Source organism: Gopherus evgoodei, chromosome 16 (genome assembly GCF_007399415.2).
Source record: "Gopherus evgoodei ecotype Sinaloan lineage chromosome 16, rGopEvg1_v1.p, whole genome shotgun sequence".
Taxonomy (NCBI): Eukaryota; Metazoa; Chordata; order Testudines; family Testudinidae; genus Gopherus; species Gopherus evgoodei.
The window spans coordinates 17,397,934-17,417,160 of NC_044337.1; the positions used below are offsets into that span (position 1 = coordinate 17,397,934).

The 19,227-nt window shown below is 47.0% G+C and overlaps 1 protein-coding gene across 2 annotated transcripts in view; it reads right to left on the reverse strand.

Annotated features, from left to right (window-relative positions):
• The window catches only part of FAM163B (family with sequence similarity 163 member B), a 48,814-nt gene extending 29,919 nt beyond the window's left edge, over window positions 1-18,895 (reverse strand). The window contains exon 1 of one of the 2 annotated variants that reach the window (XM_030536080.1): window positions 18,311-18,895. The gene's annotated coding sequence lies outside the window, so the exon portion shown is untranslated. Of the gene's footprint in view, window positions 1-17,297; window positions 17,417-18,310 lie in introns of those variants that run through there. The other variant, XM_030536081.1, reaches the window with a different exon arrangement.
• Between the last annotated feature and the right edge of the window lie 332 nt (window positions 18,896-19,227).

Genomic DNA, 19,227 nt, shown 5'->3' on the forward strand with positions numbered 1-19,227 from the left:
AGTGCTTGGAAGATTTTACTATCTAGCGACTGTTCTGTGAGGCTCTGAGAAAAGCCTTGGTGGCCTTGATCCCAGTGGGAAAGCTTGCCCCTGTGCCTTTCCTGAACCTGTCCCACGTGCTTCCGATTCCAAGCCTGTACATCTGACCCCTTTCATGACCATTAAATTCACTCCCACCCTTCTTTATTAAAGGAAGTGACAGAGGCATGCGCTCGCAGATTTATCTGCTGTGGCAACCAATAACATCTTCTTCTGAACCACCACCTGCATCTCCTTTACTGTCAACGTAGCACCTGTTGTCTCCAGCCTCCAGCTTGGATGGCTCTTCTGAATTCAAGATTGCCCTTCGAGAGTCCCTCCTACCTCCCTTTAGCCACAGAAACCAAGCACACAATGAAAAGGTTGTTTGAAAAGTGTCAATCGCAGAGGGTTTCGCAGGCTGCCTGCACCTGTACAAAATTGTGAATGTGTCACTTCCGCGCTCCCTGGGCTTTGTGGGAGGATTCTAACAGAGGTTGGAGGAGATGGCTACGTGGTCTAACGGCCTGATTCTCCTCTCACTTACACTGGTTTTACACCTGTTGTAATTCCAGTGGGCCTAATTCTTCTTCCATACACACTGGCTGTACATTTAAGTGTGTGCTGTCTGGGCAGTCAGGGTTGGATCTCCAAAGCCAGCAAGGGGATTTGGAAGGCCATTTTCTCTCAAATTCATGGAAAGCCCTCCAGAGATCCCACAAGACTGTGGCTTTGTCTCTGTATCCTTAACCAACATTCTCACTTCCTTCATTGACTAGCATACTGTTTGATGGCTGACTGCTGCATCTCAGTGGTGCTCTCTGTATTTATTTATATAGATCTACAGATCTCAACAGAGCATTTTAATGTCCACTGGGCTTACAAAAGTTATAGCAGGGGCCATTTGATTAATAATATAACTGACATTAGATATCACCTCTCGGCCCACACTTCAAATGACACAGTGGCACATTTTAAGAAGTTCTTTTTCAGCACTAGTTTCTAGGGTGACCAGATGTTCCAATTTTATAGGGACAGTCCCGATATTCAGGGCTTTTCCTTATATAGGGACCTATTACCCCCCCACCCCCGTAGCGATTTTTCATACTTGCTATCTGGTCACCCCTACTAGTTTCTGACACCTTCCCTAAATGTAAAATGTGGAATATTGTTAGAACTGGTGATCTGTAGACCAAGAAGGAACATCTTCCATGTGCCCACTGTGCACTAATATCAACTATTTGCAAGAAGTACTCTCCCTGCTAGCAAAACACAGTCACTTCTGGGGTGCAACATGGAAGCTGTTTAACATCACACAGCAACATGATGCAGCAGTTCAGAAGTGAAGGACTCCACATCTGACTGAAATGGCCCATCCAATTTAGGTAGCCAAAATGTGTTGAAATTTAACTACGAAATCAGGGTTAACATGCCTGTTGGTTCAGGACTAATTTTATTAGCAAAGCATCTCTAATAGATAAATATTTAGCCTAGTCTTAATTGTATGCAGTGAGAATTTACCCACTGCTAGCCTATCCCTTAATCTTTGGCTTGCCAGAGCTGATTTCAGGACTTAAGCTGCCATTTGTATCTGAACCAGAAACAAATATTTTTAAAAGGCAGTTTATGTACAGTGCTACATTAAATTATTCAGTAATCAGGATACCACAGGAATAGTGCTGATGTCTGCAGAATAGGAGCTGGAGCTACCTACAGGCTATGATTGAAGAAACCCCCCCCCAGCTAAGGCCAGCTCCAGGCACCAGCACAGGAAGCAGGTGCTTGGGGTGGCCATTGGAAAGGAATGGCATGTCCGGGTCTTCGGCAGTAATTCAGCGGTGGGTCCCTCAGTCCCTCTCGGAGGGAAGGACCGGCCACCAAATTGCCATTGAGGAATGCAAAAAAGCTGGAGCCAGCCCTGCCCCCAACAATCCCCTGCCTCCCCCGCAACCACTCGAACAATCTCGTCTGAAAGATTAATGTGGAAATAATTATCTCTTTGTAACGATAGCATGCTGCATTTTTTTTAACCTGCAGTCGGCGTTTTGACAGTGGCATTATCGTGTTAGACAACAAAGCCGGAGAAAACAAGACAAGGCTACAAAGCAAATTCATTTCAGGAAGCATGACGCATCACAACTGATCCTAAAGCAGCATTCAGCTTCTTTACTGGTAGGGTGAAAGAAGAGGATTTTGTTTAAGTTGCAGCCAGGACAAAATGATCAGGTTTGAGGGGGCCAGAAAGAATGAGCGTGGGTTTGGTTGCAAATCTCTCTGTGTCAGGCTATGACTTCACTAGAAATGCAACGGTGCTGCAGCTGCATTGCTGTAGTCCGGACACTTACTCTACAGAGATGGAAGGCGTTTTCCTGTCACTGCAATAAATCGACCTTTCCAAGAGGTGGTAGCTAGGTCGATGGAAGCAGTCTTCCATCTACCTAGCAGTGTCTATGCCAGGGCTTAAGGTGGCTAAACTACATTGTACAGGGCATGAACTTTTTCACAGCCCTGAGCAACGTAGCTAAGCCGGCCTAATCATAGAATATCAGGGTTGGAAGGGACCTCAGGAGGTCATCTAGTCCAATCCCCTGCTCAAAGCAGGACCAATCCCCAGACAGATTATTGCCCCAGATCCCTAACTGGCCCCCTCAAGGATTGAACTCAATTCTGGGTTTAGCAGGCCAACGCTCAAACCACTGAGTTGGTCTGTAGGCCAGTCCTCTGGTCACTAATTTTACTTTGTAAGACAAGACGAAACTCTGTCAGGATTCTGAGGCTGAGATGCAGTGATGCCACGATTAAGGATGTAAGTGTGTGTATAAAGGAGGTACTGATGGAGAGTGATTAACAGAGAGCTGTTCTGCCATCTCCTACAGCAATCATTTTAACAAGACTTCGTCCTTTCATCTGAGGAACTCACAATATTTTAGAATCATTAGTTAAGCCTAACACCACACTGAGGAGTTTAGTCAGTTGTCAAAGGTCACAAGAGGAAGTGCTAAAGGTGGGAATGGAACCCACTCTTACTGCTCACCCACATTTAAGGCTGATTAACAGTAACTATGGGAAGGAGGTGCATGCACAGGACTGGGAATAAGGAGATATTAGTTCTTTTCTCAGCTCTGCCACTGCTTCCCTGCATCCCTTGGGCAAGTGACATAGAAAGCCTCCTCTCTGCAGTGGAGCAGCCCCTACCAGCTTTAATGGGAGCTGGATCAGAGCTAAAATTTTCAAAAGAGACAGGCCAGTGGAAGTCATGCGCCTAAACACCTTTGAGGATCTGGTCATTAGGGCCTCAATCTCATGGGAAGTTAATGGGTCTCCTAAATCACTTAAGTGCCTTTGAGAAATGCACCTCAACTTCTTAAACCTCTCTGTACCTTCATTGCCCCCCGAATCAGGAAACGGCACTCTAGTCCCCCAGGGCCATTGTGAGGAGTACACCATGAATGTTTGTACAGTGCAATGGGATCCTCAGGTGCTATAAAAGGGCAACGTCTCTAATGATTGTGGTGTCTAGATATTGCAGTGCCAAGTGCCTGAGAAATGCTGAGATAGATGAACAGTATCTGTGACTGGGTTTGTGGAGGGGCCCCAGTGGCAGACTAGGTTGCCATTGTGCTAGGGGCGGTACAAACACAGAACAAAGACCGCCCCTGTTGCACGGAACAGACTATGTAGTTACACAGTAATTTTAGAGCAGAAGCAGGGTGCTGGCCCTTCATGTGTGGAATGGTTTAATATCAGCTTTGAAATCTCTAGCCTATATCACTTTACACATTCCTCGGCTGATGTTTTTGTCACTTTAATCCTAAGCATTCTCCCCTTTCACCTGTGTTTACCCCACAATGGCACTAGCTAATAAATCCCCATGAGAGCTCTGTCTATAATCACTCTTTTATTGTGATTAATGCTCCTCGTTTGTGCCAAAATGTAAATAATCCTTAGCACCAGCCACAGGTTCTGCCTCAAAAGGGAATTCTCTGCTTTCCATCCAAATGTGCAAATCTCTGGGCAGCACACCCTGATCTGAGCCCTTTGCAGTGCCTGGCAGTAACCACAAAGCTACATCGGCTCCATATTCTTCTCCTGAGCATCCTTCTCAGAGCAGCACCTGCTGAGAGACTCTGGCCACACACAGCAAACCCCTCAATTATGCCAAGCTGCTGAAGACTTCCAGTGAGAATGAAGCAGCCTGTGGCGAAGGCAAGGGGAGGAACGTGGTTCTGGGGGACCCAGTGATGGTTGGACTCTATAGAAAGGAACGGCTCGTGAGACTCCTACAGGGAATGGCAGACCACGGGGGGAGGCCCACGCTTCTGAGGGTGTGTACCACAGAGGCAGCTAGAATCAAAGGATAATAACGAGCTCTCTCCTATCTGAGCAGCACAAAGATCCTCACAGCTGCCTGACTCTAATCTCTCTCAAGCTGGTTTTACCTCTAATGACTTCAAGAGAATTAGCTCCCCCGCCCCCATGTATATCAACGCGAGTGAGGTCAGACTCAGGGTCTCACAGCTGAACAATGTCACAGCCTAGCTCCAGGAACCATCAGACGGTGTTGTCTCCCTTAGGCCAGGGAAGAGTTCCCCTCCACCATGGGAGCGCTGCGCTGGCTATGCACAGCCTGATTCCTGCCCCTGTGTGACACCCGAGCCGTGCAGAGGAGCTGTAATGTAACCGAGAATCTGGCCTATAGAATTTAATAGCAAATCTGATCCTTTCTATAGGTTTTTTTTTTTAAACTCTCCCACAGAGTTTTATTGCCCAGGTATAATGCTCCATTAAATTCTGCAGGACAATCCAAAAAACCTACAGAAAATATATCATGTTTCTATTACATTTTATAGGATTTTTCCATATGGGCTTGAAGAAACAATGTATAAGCTCCACTGTAGGTGTTGCTGTTAGCAGCAGCATTAGAAGATTCTAGTGGAAGGACATATCCTCCACATTGTACGGAAACCCAGAAAACATCGAGAGGCAACTGAGAACCTCCCAGCTTTCCCCTCAAATGACCCCCGAGTTTTAACAAAACACTGCTTTCCATAACCGCCACACTGCAGTCCTCGCTTCCCACAAGCACATCTAGCAGGGGTAACTGAAAAAGTTAATGGAAAAAGCATGAATTCAAAGGACAGTAATGTTCTCTCGCCTAAAGTTATTATTTTTTAAAGGAGGGATCCAGCTGCAGCTGAGCTTTCTGAATTTTCAGCACGCTGAACCAGGCTGTCTTCAAAACAAAGCAGTGGGGGAATGCCTGCCCCAGTGTATTGCAGAAGGGAATACGCGCTTTGTAATACGAGGCAGTAATGTCATTTAATATGACTAAATCACGCCTAATGAAAAATAATATTTGCACAGCTCATCAAAGCGACGGTGGCACTTACTAAGCACAACTCCAGGCTTGAATTTAAATGAGTGGGGGTGGGGTGAGGGGCGGGAAGAGAGAGAAAATGCTGAATCATCTGGATGGAGTTGTGAGCTATAGGAGAGGAGAACTAGGTGTTGGAAGGCCTTTCGACCTCTCCTGGATGGCTGTGAGCTCAGCCTCCATTGTGGAGGAAAGGGCATTAAGATGCTGTATGCCAGGCACTTCAGCACTCCCTAATGGTCCACTAGCAGGAATGGCATTGCAGACATATTGACTGGCAATGGGCAGACTTCCTGACTGCCATGGGAGACTTAGTGACCATGACTACAACAGGGGAGAGAGGAGGACACACTGCAAACTATCACTCAGAGAGGCAACATGAAAGCCCTAAGGCTCCCTATGGCCCCAGCCAGAGGCTACTTGGTCACCATTGCTTGCCAGAGCCACTGTGGCAAGAGAAAGCCTAATGAGTACAGCCCTTTCTGGCATTAAAGCAAATGAGAAATGCCACCATCTTGTTTTCAAGGTAACATCCACTGCAAGGCCAGTGAGTGACATCTCCACGTGAAGGAAGGTCTGGAGGGTCCTCTTCAGCCAGAAGAATGGTGGCCACCACATGAAGGCCTCAGGGGCAAGGACAGCCCATTAGATGGGGTATTAGCCTGGGGCTTGGGAAAGCTGCATGCAGTCCCCTGCTCTGCACGTCACCTAGTCTCTCTGTGCCTCAGTTCCCCATCTGTGAAATGGGAATAATAGGCCTGCCCTGCCTCATGGGGACACTGGGAGGCGCTCAGATACTCCCACATTAGGGTACTGGAGAGATGTACACAACAGCTTTAACAACAACACTTATTTCTTATCTGTCAATGTTATCTAACTAATCAACCCTCACAACCCCCACCACGCCTACCTCTCCATGAGCTGGGCAGGTATCATTGGGCAACAATCATTTTACGGAGTGGAGAACTGAGCCCCAGAGAAGGCAAGTTACTTGCCCAAGGCAACAGAGAGTGCAGGAAAGACAACTCAGGTCCACCTAGCTTCCATTGGTATGCTCTGAACACGCCCCTATCTCACACTGATGTGCTTCCATAAAGGTACGTCTTTTATCTCCTTGGGTGGGAAGTCTGAGAGACTAGCTGTTGTCCACCTAAAGATGTGAACCACAAAGAAAAGTCTCGAAGGTCTCTCTGAATCACATGTCAAAACACCAGTCCCCCACATCCCTTCCCTACAAGCTGCAGGTGCAGCTAAAAACAAACAAACACAAATAAATAAATCAGACCTGAAAACAAAAACAAAGCAAAAAACGGACTAGTGGTGCAGAACCAGCACTAAGAGAAGCTAGGCTTGCTCCTGACGACAAGCTGAAATGAAACGTTTTCCACTGCCTGGGTCTCGGCTTTGGAAACCTAAACAGAGGGAATCACAGCAAAAGAAGAATCTGATTTCTTCTGGGCAGATGATAATTCACAAGATGTTAGAGAGGAGATTCAAGTCATGCCACAGATTTTCATGCCCATCAATTCCACCCCTCAACACTCGAACAGCCATGCATGGCTTAAGTAGCAGAGACTTATTTTCATACATCAATGTCAAAGCAGGTGTTAATCCAAAACACACACAATCAGCCTAAATGCCTTAAAAATAAGATAGGCCTGCTTTTATTCCCCCCTCCCCCACCATCGTTTAGTCATCTCCCAAATTAAGGTTTAAACAGCCTGAGACATTAGCATCAGAGAGCGCTGTTTCCGGTATTACCAGCTAAACTATTACCAGAGATAAGCTACTGCAGTCTCTGCTAAAGTAGGAAATAAAATCCAAAGCCAGGGAAAAAAATAACTCCCCCTATAATTTCTTCTATTAACAATCCCATTTGAACTTTCTCTGGCCCAGATGCCAGCTCCAGACTGCCCCGAGGAGGACTGTAAATCTACAGCCTGTACAAATGTAATGAGATTTAATGGTAAGTCTCAGATGTGTTTAGCTTGTCCCATTTCAATAAGCAAAACACATCTGGGCACCGTAAGAGCCCGTCTCAGCTCCTGAAGAGGAGTGCGCACAATGTAATCTGCTGGAGTGCAGGCTGAGAGAACAGAAAGCCTTAATTATTCAAGAAGCAACACAGAAAAGCGGGAGAGAAAGACGCGAACAACATTTTCTCCCCCCCCCTCACCCCCCCTCCCAAATGATCCATTTTGTTTGACTAAAGAGAAATAGCTACAGGAATTCAGCTCATGAGGATGGGGCTGGGAAAGGAGGAAGCTGGGAGTTACTAACACTGCATGGCTGGTTTGGTGGCAGTGCAAAAGATCTGGGCGCAGAAGCTCTCTTGTGTCCATTGCTCCATGAGCTGTGTCACACAGGGGGCTCTAGATGGCCACAGGGCAGGGCAGAATGTGACCATCCCTTGCTATTTGAATGCTCGCATTGCAGCGTTGGCCTCAGTGCTGCCGTGGAGAGCGACTTTGAAAAAGGGCTAAGAGACTGTGCCAGGATTTCTTAGTTCCCGCCGGATTGTCAAAGGGCATCCTGGGGGGCTGAGGGGAACCAGGTCTGCTCTCAGGTCCCGAAGCTTAACTCACATAGAATAATGGGCCCCTGGTATTCTAACGAAGTCTCTCCACTCCTCCAGATTCTCCTAGAATGTGACTTAACTTGCTCTACAACAGTGGTTTCTTCATTCCTGGCAATCAGTTGGAGATGCTGAAGCATACAGAGGTGAAATGACTCAGACAAAGTCACAGAGGCAGATCTGAGATTAGACTCCAAGGCTCCTGACTCTCACTCCTAGGCCCTGTTAGGGCATGCTACCTCCAGAGAAGGACGTATTTACAGAGCCGTTGTAGGACTAACATAAGCAGATGTAGCAGGAGCCTTTTTTTTTAATTTTTTTTTTGCAGTCTCTCAGGCATAGTGGCAAAGAACTGTAACATTTTTATCCTGAAGGATCCCAAAGAACATTCCAAACAGCCATCTCTGAGACACACTGCACACCACCACGAACAGGGATTTTGATCAAGCAGATGTAACCTATGCTAGGTGAATATGGATCTTTGTCCCCCCTCTAGTGACTGCTCCCTGTAGATGACAAGAATCTACTACAGGTGCTCTTTAGCAGAGTTATTCCTTTAGCTCAAACAGTATAGACCTTTCACACTCAGGGTACGTCTATAATACAGGATAAATTCGAATTAGCTTAAACCGATTTTATAAAACAGATATTATAAAGTCGATTGTGTGCGTCCACACTAGGCACATTAATTCAGTGGTGTGCGTCCGTGGTCCGAGGCTAGCGTCGATTTCTGGAGCGGTGCACTGTGGGTAGCTACTGTAAAAGAATGAGGCCAATAACGTCGATTTGCGTCCGCACTAACCCTAAATCGATATAGTAATATCGATTTTAGCGTTACTCCTCTCGTTTTGTAGGAGTACAGAAATCGATTTAAAGAGCCCTTTAAATCAATATAAAGAGCAGTGTAGTGTAGACGGGTGCAGCGTTAAATCGATTTAACGCTGTTAAAATCGGTTTAACAGTGTAGTGTGGACCAGACCTCAATCTCCTTGGCTTACTCTGCATGGTACAAAGTCGTATTCTTTGAGCAGTGCCCAGGCCCTAAGAGATTTACGGTTCATGCAAATCCAAAAGGCCATTTGCTCAGGAAGGAGGAAGGGTTGAGTCAGCCCTGCTGTGATTCAAGCATGTGCTACAAAGGGACTCTGGGTGTTTCAGTGCTTGCTTTTCCCATGGGCAACAACAAAACCATCCACAATAATGCACAGCGTAGGGCAAAACCATGGCTTGGCGCTGAGACCAAATGGAGAGAGGAGCTGCTCACAGCCAAGCAGCAGGGAAATTCAATCTGTGTGTAACTTCACTGCTACAGACAGGCCCAGACCAAACCACCCCAGATCTAGATACCCCAAAATTCTGGGGAAGTTTGGATCTAGAACCATCTCCAGACAGAAAGCCAGGCAAACTCTGCATTGCTCCGTATGCAGGCACAGGGCTGTGTCAGGGCCAGGTGGTCTCACGGCTCTCTGCAGTTCTTTTGCAGAGATTTCACGCTCTGGTATTGTTCTTTCTGCGCTGAGCCACAGGGACGATTCCTCGCAAGCTAGTTCTAACACAGGAATCAAGGCACTTTTGGAGCTGTGCTAGCTGCCTGCAAGACCTTCTGATGGAAGGAGGCCATCAACCACTCGTGGGGTCAGCTCTGAAAACCAAAACCCAAAGGTGAATGTATGTATAACCAAATGTGAAATCACCCTGGTTGGCCAGTAGGGAGATGGGAAGAACCAGGAGCGCGTTCTTTCAACCCTGCTAAGCTTTGGTGGTTCTATTTGGATTCTTGGAACAGCAGCTCCAACAGAAACCAAGGCCCCTTTGTCCTGGGGGTTGTGAATATACAGTCCCTGCCCCAAAGAGCTTCTAGGCTAACTAGCAAGACAGACAAAGGGTGTGAGAAAGGAAGCACGATTATCCCCATTTTAATGATAGGTCACTGAGGCACAGAGAGATTAAATTGACGTCCCCAAGGTCAGACACAAAGTCTGTGGCAGAGGCTGGAACTGGACTAAATCCAGATCCCAAGTGCGATCTAATGGAACCCAGATGCAAACCGTCACTGCAAAACCAACATACCTTTCCTGCACTGGGAATACTTAAAAAAAAAAAAAAAAAAAAAAAAGGGCAAAGAGAGGAAATGGGGTAAAGAGAGGGGCAGTGATGTCACTTTCCTAACAGAAAATCTTCCCTTTTGGATGGTCGGTTCAGCATAACTGCAATTGCAATTTGCACATTTCAGTGAATATGTTTGGGAACTAGAATGGTACTTGAATGCACTTCACTACAAACTGAGTAACTATAAACTTGCTCCTTTGTAATCACAATGAATAGCAACCCCATTTAAGTTAATGCACCATCTTTTATTATAGTATCCAGTGCACATTTCTACTGTGAATGGTACCAATTTTCAAGTCTTTATATCTTAAGAAATTCTGATCTGCTTTAGCCTTATAGGCCATTGGTTAAAAGTCAAAGGGAGATAAATGCGTCTGGATTTGGTATTATGCTTCTGCATTCTTCTGAGAATTTCAGGGCATGTATGTTATCCAGCAATCTGTATATTTACCTTTCCTTCGACAAGTGAGCTCCCTTTCACTAATTTTGATACCCCTCTGAGCTCTCTTTGAGAAGACCCTTTCTTCTCAAACAGTTCCAGATTTGAGATGAGTAAGGGGATCAGATTCTGTCCCTTGCCAATATAAATGGAACAGGTAACATTAATGAGTCAGTTTCTTGGTCATTAAAATCAAATCTAAACTGGATGACATGGTCTTCAGGCAGTCACCTAGCCAAGCCACTACTGATCATTCTATATATTAATTTATTAAATGATATAAGAGCTCTTTCTCCCCAACTCACTGGGGAAAGGAAAGTAATCTCAGCTTTACTTTTTTTCTCGATGTGCCCAGCACTTTCAGTGTTCTTCAGATAATGAGCTACTGTAGCTCAGGCTTTTTTGATGAACTTGTAACTCATGGACAGTTTGGATTCCCTATTTAGAATCTAGCAATTCAGAGGGCCTTGTCTCCTACTCATCAAAGAGATGATCTGTGGCCATCCACTTCAAAGAGGAGCCAATTATCATGGATTTAGAGGAAATTTGAGACCACACAGCAAACTCCCACTTGCTTTTCAAATGAGGCCTATTTTTTAGGGTGAGGACCTCTAAGGGTTGTCTCACTGCCTAAATGCTTGAGATCAGACAGTAGTTAATGAACCATGCCAGGGAGAGGTACCCTATTGCCAGGCAAAATCCAAGCAGCCAAAAGAGGCCACCCTGAGTACCCAGAAATAAACCCGTAGGCTGTGTAGGGTAAGAAGCAGCGTTTTCAGAAAGCCAGATCCACAGCTGGAGTGTATCAGCATCGCTCCATTGGGCAACAGAACTATCCTGCTTTACACCTGCTGAGGGTCTGGCTCTACAAATCTGATACAGGCTTTGTGACACTACCAGCATTTCAACAACCAGATCTTAAAATGGAGTATTTATTTGTGGGTGGAAGCAGGGGTGGATTAGGGTTTTGTGGGACCCTCAGGCCAGAACAAGTGGAGGACCCTCAGGCCAGAACAAGTGGGGGACCCTCCCCACCCCTTTCACCTGCAGTCCCCCGCTCCCGCTGATCGCTTCTGCTGGGGAAATGGGGTCAGGGCACAGAAGCTTGCCTAGCTCCGCTCTCCTGGCTAGTGGGGAGTGGGGTTGTGGCATGGAGGCTCGCACCGCTCTGCCTGGCTGCTGGGGAGCGGGGTTGGGGTGCAGGGGCTTGCCATACTCTGCCTGCCTGCTGCTCTGGTTGGACCCCGGTCCCCATCTGGAGTGCTGGCTGGAGCAGGGCAAGCCCCTTCAGCCCGATCCTTCTTCCCAGCTGGAGTGCCAGGCAAGTGGAACGGGGCAAGCTCCCGTGCCTCCACCCTGCTCCCCGGCAGAAGTGCCGGGCAGGCAGAGCAGGTCCAGGTGTGGGGGCACCCATTTTTACTGCCTGGGCCCCGTTGGCCCAGTGGCTAATCCACCACTGAGTGGCAGAATACTCAGGTAAGCTAGGAAACCTGTTTGGACACAGATAACTCTGCCAGTCTAGCAGAGTGGTAGATACCCCCAACTGGCAAGTCCAGACCAGTCCTTAGACATAGTGTCAAAACTGCTATAATAGTCAGGCAAATGTGGCACTATTTCATACTAGTCTCAACTGCATGAAATTACAAATGGAAATGATCAGGCTCACCCTCACACCAGGGTAAACCGGGAGTAATTCCACTGAATGCCATGGAGCTATATTGGTGTGAAGCTAGTGTAGGTGATGCCAGAATCAAATCTCTACTCTTCTGCAGAATTCGGGAAACATTTTGGCATCTGGATCAAGGAAGGGGCCTTGTTTTTTAAAATATTCCTTCCGCTCCCCCTATTTTTGTGAATGAAGATTATTAAAGCTTCATCCATTGAACTGGGAGTGGTGAAAAATTAAATAAACCTAACGGAAGTACTGGGAGCAAAAATCAGTGTTATATCTCCAAAACGTGCTTCATCTAAATGATCTGCTGGTGCCTTTTGGCATTAAATTTGATGAGTCTATGATCCAAGCCTGGAGATTTGTCAGTGTTATGTTATGGATGCTCACTGTGGCATTGCCTGACTAGCCTGGCTCGGTGGTAGAACCTAATTCTTCCTCTCTCTCAGGCGTAGTAAGAAGTGGTAAATTAATCCAACCCCAAAAAGAGATGTTCTTCTCCTCAAACCTCGTGTCCTGGGGACAGAATCAGATAAAGGGCTCTCTGCACATGCTACAAGCCTTAGAAGGATTGCTATGGCTTCTACAGTATCTCCAACTCAAGAGAGGAATATGTCTTGTCATATGTCTGTCACTAGTCGTTACTCCAGCTGAAAGTGTGATCGCTAGTGGTTAGAGAGGAGACTGGACTTCAGGACTCCTGGTTCCTGTCCACTGCCCAACAATCCAGGCAAGTCTCAATCTCAGTGGCCCCCAGTTTCTCTATCTGTAAAATAAGATTAATAATCATAGAACCAGGGAATTATAGGGCTGGATGGGACCTCAAGAGGCCCTCTAGTCCAGCCCCCCATGCTGAGGGAGGATTAAGTATATTTACTTCCTTCTAGGATTTTGCGAGGCTTATTTAACATTTCTAAAGTGCTATAAGCACCTTAGATGAGAGCTGCTACTGTATCCGAGTGCAAAGCAGTATCAGGATTGTTTCTTGCCTTAACGCACTGATGCTAGTATTACTGTGCTGCCTGCAATATCACGCTTGGACCCTGGACAGACTCCACTCTGTCCCTAGATATGTCCGAGAGCAGCATGCTCCCTTTCAGAAATATATGAACCTGCCCGTGGGCTGATCCAACCATCACTGAAGTAAATGGGAAAACTCCTCTTGACTTCCATGCTACTTGGATCAGGCCCTTGATCTGGCTAATGCTGGCTGCTGCTTGCCCTTGGGTTTCTAATGACTCTTTTCTGAAGTGTACTTTGAAAAAGCAATTATCGCCTTGCCATTAAGGCTCTCCCCTCTGCATGGCCAGATCACTTGATAGGAATCTCTGTAAACAACCTTCAAACAATAGATCCACATCTTGTTTACTGAACATTTCTGAACTCGACAGTAACACATCCAGATGTCATCTGCGCATACCGTAGGCCTAACTATTTCTGGAAACACACCAAAGGCAAGTTGGAGAACGTCAGATATTGTCGTAGAGAAAGCGTGACAATATTCCATCTCCTTGATAAAATCTGTGGAGCAGAGAAGGAAGCCGGTGCTCGTAACAAGAAGGAAGAGCCACTTACACAATCCTGTGCTGACCAAATGCATCACCATACCATTCCAGCTTAGAAGCTGTCTGTACATCTCTAGTCTGATTGTAGGAATGTACACAAGGGACCCACTCTCCATCTTGGAAGCAATCGGTATGTTACCAAGCAAATGAAGGTGCTGATCCTGCTGGAAAGGGCTCGGCAGGTTCTGCTGAGGCTCTATCATAGGGCACTCTTTATCCAGCTGCAGATAAGGAAAGTGAGAGCGGCACTGCAGAGAGAGGTCCATGAGCTGAGCAGCCCTCAGGGAGGAACCATGGGAACAGGCAGGCCTGGGGGAAAAAACTAGGCTAATTCTGTGGTGCTTCATTTCAGAATGAAAGCAAACCCAAGAAAGGGGATAATTTCTGATCTCCCACAATTTGCGTGGTCTGTTTGGAGGTGGGTGGGAGGAAACTGCCTGTTCATACACACATAACAGGATATTGAAAAAAAGACCCAGAAAACCATTCAAAATAAAAACTCTGAAAAGCAAGAGAAAATGGCATCGGATCCAAGAGAGTAAATAAACAGCTTCCCCCTCAGCCTGAGTCATCCTTCTTCTTCCTTCATGTTATTCACTCTTTACAGAGAGGATGATTCGATGCCCCTCTGAGAGAAACTGCAGGCAAAAAAACCCCACGTAACATGCTGAGAAATGGAGGAAGAAGAAGTATGTGATACCATGACCCTAACCAGACAAAAGTCTCCCAGGAGTGCAGGGAAAGGGCTGCCAATGACACAGAGCATTACACCAACTCAAGAAAGAAAATAGCATGCACAAAAATGTAGGAAGGTGGGAAGCAAAATCCAACTGACTTTTACTCCCAAGCACAACAATCCCAGCCCAAACACAAAGCCTACTAAAAGCCTAGAAACTGTGATGTACTGAAAACTGTGTCATAATTGCAGGCTGTCGCTTTAATTTGTAAAGGGGCTTTCTGGTCCTGTGTGCATGCTAGGGGGCTCTGTAGGGAAGCCTGTGATCAGAATCTATCTGGGGACAGCCAGCCAAGAGTAAGATGGAGGGAGTTGTACACTCGCTGTTATTAGGGAGCAGCTTGCTTTGTCTCTCTCTGGTTTTAGGTTTGTGTGTATTATTGTTCTGCATTTTAAGAAATAACGTAGTGTTAGGTTGCAGCCTTCTAGGAAAATTATTTGTTTTTATCTGTGTTTGTATGCCATGAACATAACAGACTCAAGCAACATTTACCTGAACTTGTTTTCTTTCTCTCTTTCCGGAAGCTGACTTCTCAGTACTGAAGCTCTAAGTAGCTAGGAAGACACTCGTAACAAGGAGCCAACAGCTCCAAAAAAAACCACAGTAAAGTCCTAATGAGGAACAACCAATGTATCAGTGAAAGAGATGAGAACACTGGGCCCTCTCACTAGAAAAAAAAATTCCAGCTAGCCAGGCTGCACACGGTTTGTCGGACCTTGCCAACCAAGGCAGCAGCTCAGCAACAGGCAAAGCGCTGTCAGGCATCACTTTCAGTTTGGTGGATCTTGCGGGGCTGTGTGGATAAGCCTATGTGATCTCTAGATGGCCCCTTCTCCAGCACGTGGCCCTAATCACATATCGTCTTCTTCTGGAGCCTGCCCTCATGATTCTGACAAGAGACACCTCTTGCACTCCAGTGGACTCTCTCTTTAGTATTGCATGTCACCCAGCCTCCTGTCATCACCTTGATAACTGCGTGGTCTGCTAGAAATATTTAACCTTCGTAATGGCCAGAAGGAGAAGCTAGTGGGCCTGGAATCAGTATTGGCTGGTCATTTTCTCACTAGACCCTTCAGGGAGCAAGGGGATGGGGCAAGATTTTTGGGAGGACCTGATGTGTCTCAGTCTTCTCGGGCAACCTGATGACTTCTATGCTACTGCAGTGATTCCATAGCTTTAGAGGTTCCTGTGGCCTGCTTGTAAGTTCCTTATCTTCAGAACTTCTACAGCACGGGCTCTGCAAGACAGGTTTTCCTGCCCTGCCCTGTCCAATGTACCTCAGTCTCGATCTGGAGAGACCTCCCCATATAGTGTGGACGAGAGTTTGGTCTACTACACGAATCACTGAATCCCGGGTCTCTCTGCTGAGGTGTATTGGTTTAATACATTGTTTCCCCTCAGTCAGGGGTAAAGACAAACCACACTTATCTGCTGGGAGGGGGGAGTAATAAACAAGGAAACAGAAGAAAAGGTGAGCAAAATACATGCCGCATACTGATCTCATGACCCCCGCCCCCGCCGCCCATCCTTTCGTAAAGATTTTAAAAGTTGCATCTTTAAAAACCAAATCTCCCAAGGCACCAGCCACCCACATGCCATTATCTGTGACACTCTTATGAGGGTATGGCACAACATAGCAAGTCATGGCTATTTATCTATAGGAGATCGTTGCCTGTCAGCAATTTATAACCAAATGCGAAGACCCGCGGTTTGATTCCATGCTCAGTTTTGTAGGTGTGACTTCTATTAAACTGAAGTCAGCGGCAAAACTGCCTCATGGAGGCAGGATGGGACCATAAGTATTTAGGGCAAAATTTTCAAAAGTGCCCATGGGCCAGATGTAGAAAGGTATTTAGGTGCTTGGTGGAATTTACAAAGCACCTAAGCAGGTTAGGTATACATGGTTTTGTACATCCCACTGAGTACCTATCTGCACACAGATGCTTTTGAAAATCTGACCCAGGTTATTAGGAGCCTAAATCACATTGAAAATCAGAGTCACTTTGAAAAATGTTACTCTGTCTGTAAACGCCTTAGGGTAGAGACCTTGGGCAAGATTCTGGTCTCAGATCCACTGGAGTTTTGGGTGGAGGGTTGCAATTGTTTTGGAAAGGGAACAGGATTGGACCCAATGACAGGAATGATTCAAAATGCTTAATTTAAATGCCAACATGAACCAAAATGAATCCGAGTTAATAATCACAGCAGCTGTTAACTTTTGGACATGAGTAGGCAATACACTCAGGAAACAGTTTTATTTGTACTCTGAATTCATGGCTGAGAAAACACAAAGAGACAAGTGCATTGTTGCTGTTTCCCTTTTTTTTCCTCAAAAATCAGCTAAGATATAAAGTGATTGCTTTGTGAAAGGGATCACTCTATATCCAACCTATCAGTCCTCATCCACAAAGGAAACCTACACAACACTTTTGAAAGACGAGCTGGGCAGCTTAAACGCATAACTTTGCTAGACACTGAAAAATCCTGGTATTAATAAAGACACTGGATTCATGCCTTATTAAAACAATCTGTAATCCTCTAACCCCCTTTTTGGCTATAAAGAGGACAGGGGTCACTTCACCTTGTATGGTCCCTTAGAATGTGTGTTAACTACTTATGCTAAACTATCTGTTTCACCTCTGTTTAGCTGTGACACTCTGAGTACATTTCCCAAAGCTGTCGAAGACCTCTGTGTAGCTCAAAAGTGTCTGGGTTACTAACAGAACTTGGTCGAATAAAAGATATTACCTCACCCACCTGGTCTGTCTCACTCAAAACATGCTTAGAAAAGACGGATACTTGATCTATTACCTTTCTTGCATCCAGCTCTGTATTTCTCTGTCATATTAGACTTATGTCTCTTGCTTGCAGTTCTCTCACCTGTTTCTCCACTGGGGAGCAGTGAAGTTTGGTTAGCTTAATATCTTGGGGTTTGGGACAATTTATAGAAATCCATGTGACTGCAACTGAGGTCCCAGGCATGCAGAAATGAAGTTCTACCTGGGGACAAATGCTCTGCCTGAGTGGGTGGTTCCTACTGGAGTGTCCGGGCAGATCACTGTCCAGAGAGGGAATAAAAATCAACTTCAGATCCACTCTGACCCCTGCAGCTGTCACTAGAGAGCACGAGAGGGGCAGCACTAGTCCTGGAGCAGCTAATAATGGGCCTTGTGTACTTACATAGCGGGTTCCCCTCTCGCCACCCTGAGAGCCGATTTAACGACCGTGCATTTTAAGACTCAAAGTACAGACACTGACCAGTGTCAGCACAACACAAACCACTTTGAGTTTTTTTATTCATTCAGATCTTGGGGGTTGGATGGGGGAGGATTCACCAGTTTCCTTGACACGTGCTAACCAGGCAGGATAGCAGACAGTGTACAATCCTCTCTCCCTTGTCCCTGTTCAATCCATGCGACACCTGGGGATTCCCCTCACCAAACTCCCTGCTGTTCACAACTATGCTGCAACAAGGCTAGAATCTCCTCGCTACCATCCTTGCACCTACTCCATCAAGCCTTGTGGATTAGCTGTCAAATCGAAAGGAGTTCACAGGAGCAGCATCACTCCCTCCACTGGCATGAGAGCTGTTTAAAAGAGGAGGGAGCAAAACCAGTTTTGGATGGAGGAAGATATGTGGGGGGAGGGCTCGGGGGTGGGGGCCGGAGAATGAGAAGCACTATGGAAAGAACAGCGATGGCAAAGGACCACACATAAGAATGATGTGTGGATGGGGTGGAGAAAGGAGGACACCCAAACTGAACAGATGCTTTGATGGCAAATCAAAGAGCCTTTGAAACCCCCCCACCCCTCCAAACTCTTACCTTTCAGCATTGGAATTGTGCCTTGATCTCTGTCAGGTGAGGACCTCCTTTCGCAAAGCCTCCAGCTTAGAAAGCACCAATGCAACCACCAAATAACTAGAAAACAAAACCACCTAACTGCACACGAGCCGTCCCGAAGACTGTGGTTTTAATTTGGGGGGAGGGGGGGCGCACGCTCTCTCGCTCTCCACCCAGGCGCTGCTAGCAGCAGCAGGTCCCGCCAATCAAAGCAAGGCCATGGTGGCTATGGAGCACGGGGTCCTCCTCCAGCCCCTACAAAGTTCAGTGGGGAGCGCGCCAGGGGTTGCATGAAAAGAAAGGCGTGTAAAAAAACCCAAACAGCAAAACCCGCCCCGAACAAACAGCAGCGGAGGAGCCGGAGCCGGAGCAGGCGCTGCTGCGGCTGCTGCTCCCCGTGGTGCTGATGCGGAGGAGGAGGAGGAAGAGGAGGATGCTCCCCGTGGTGCTGATGCTGAGGATGGCCGCTGCCGCCTGAGCGCTAGTCCCGGGCATGGAAAGCAGAGCTGCAGGCGCGCGCCAGCCGAGTCCTGGGGCGGGGGGGGGAACCAAGGCGCACGCGCTGGGGGCTGCAAGCGCGGGGTAGCTGGAGGAAGCGGAGGGGCAGCCCGGTGTGCTCCGGCGCCCCTCCCCCTGGCACCTGTGCAAAGAGAGCAGCAGGAGCCCCTAGCTCCAAGGACGGTGCTGGCTTGTGCTAATTGCAAAGGGGAGAGTGTGTGTGTGTGTGGGGGGGGGGGAAATAGGGAAATTGCTCCTCCTCCCAAAGACCCTGAGTAGTTGCCCTGCCCTGGGGGTGCTGTCTCCCCAGCCTCCCCTGCTCACCACAGCTTGCTAAATAACAGACTGGCACTGTTCTGCAGTGCAACAGACCTGCCTGGCTCTGAAGCACCTTTGGGTGG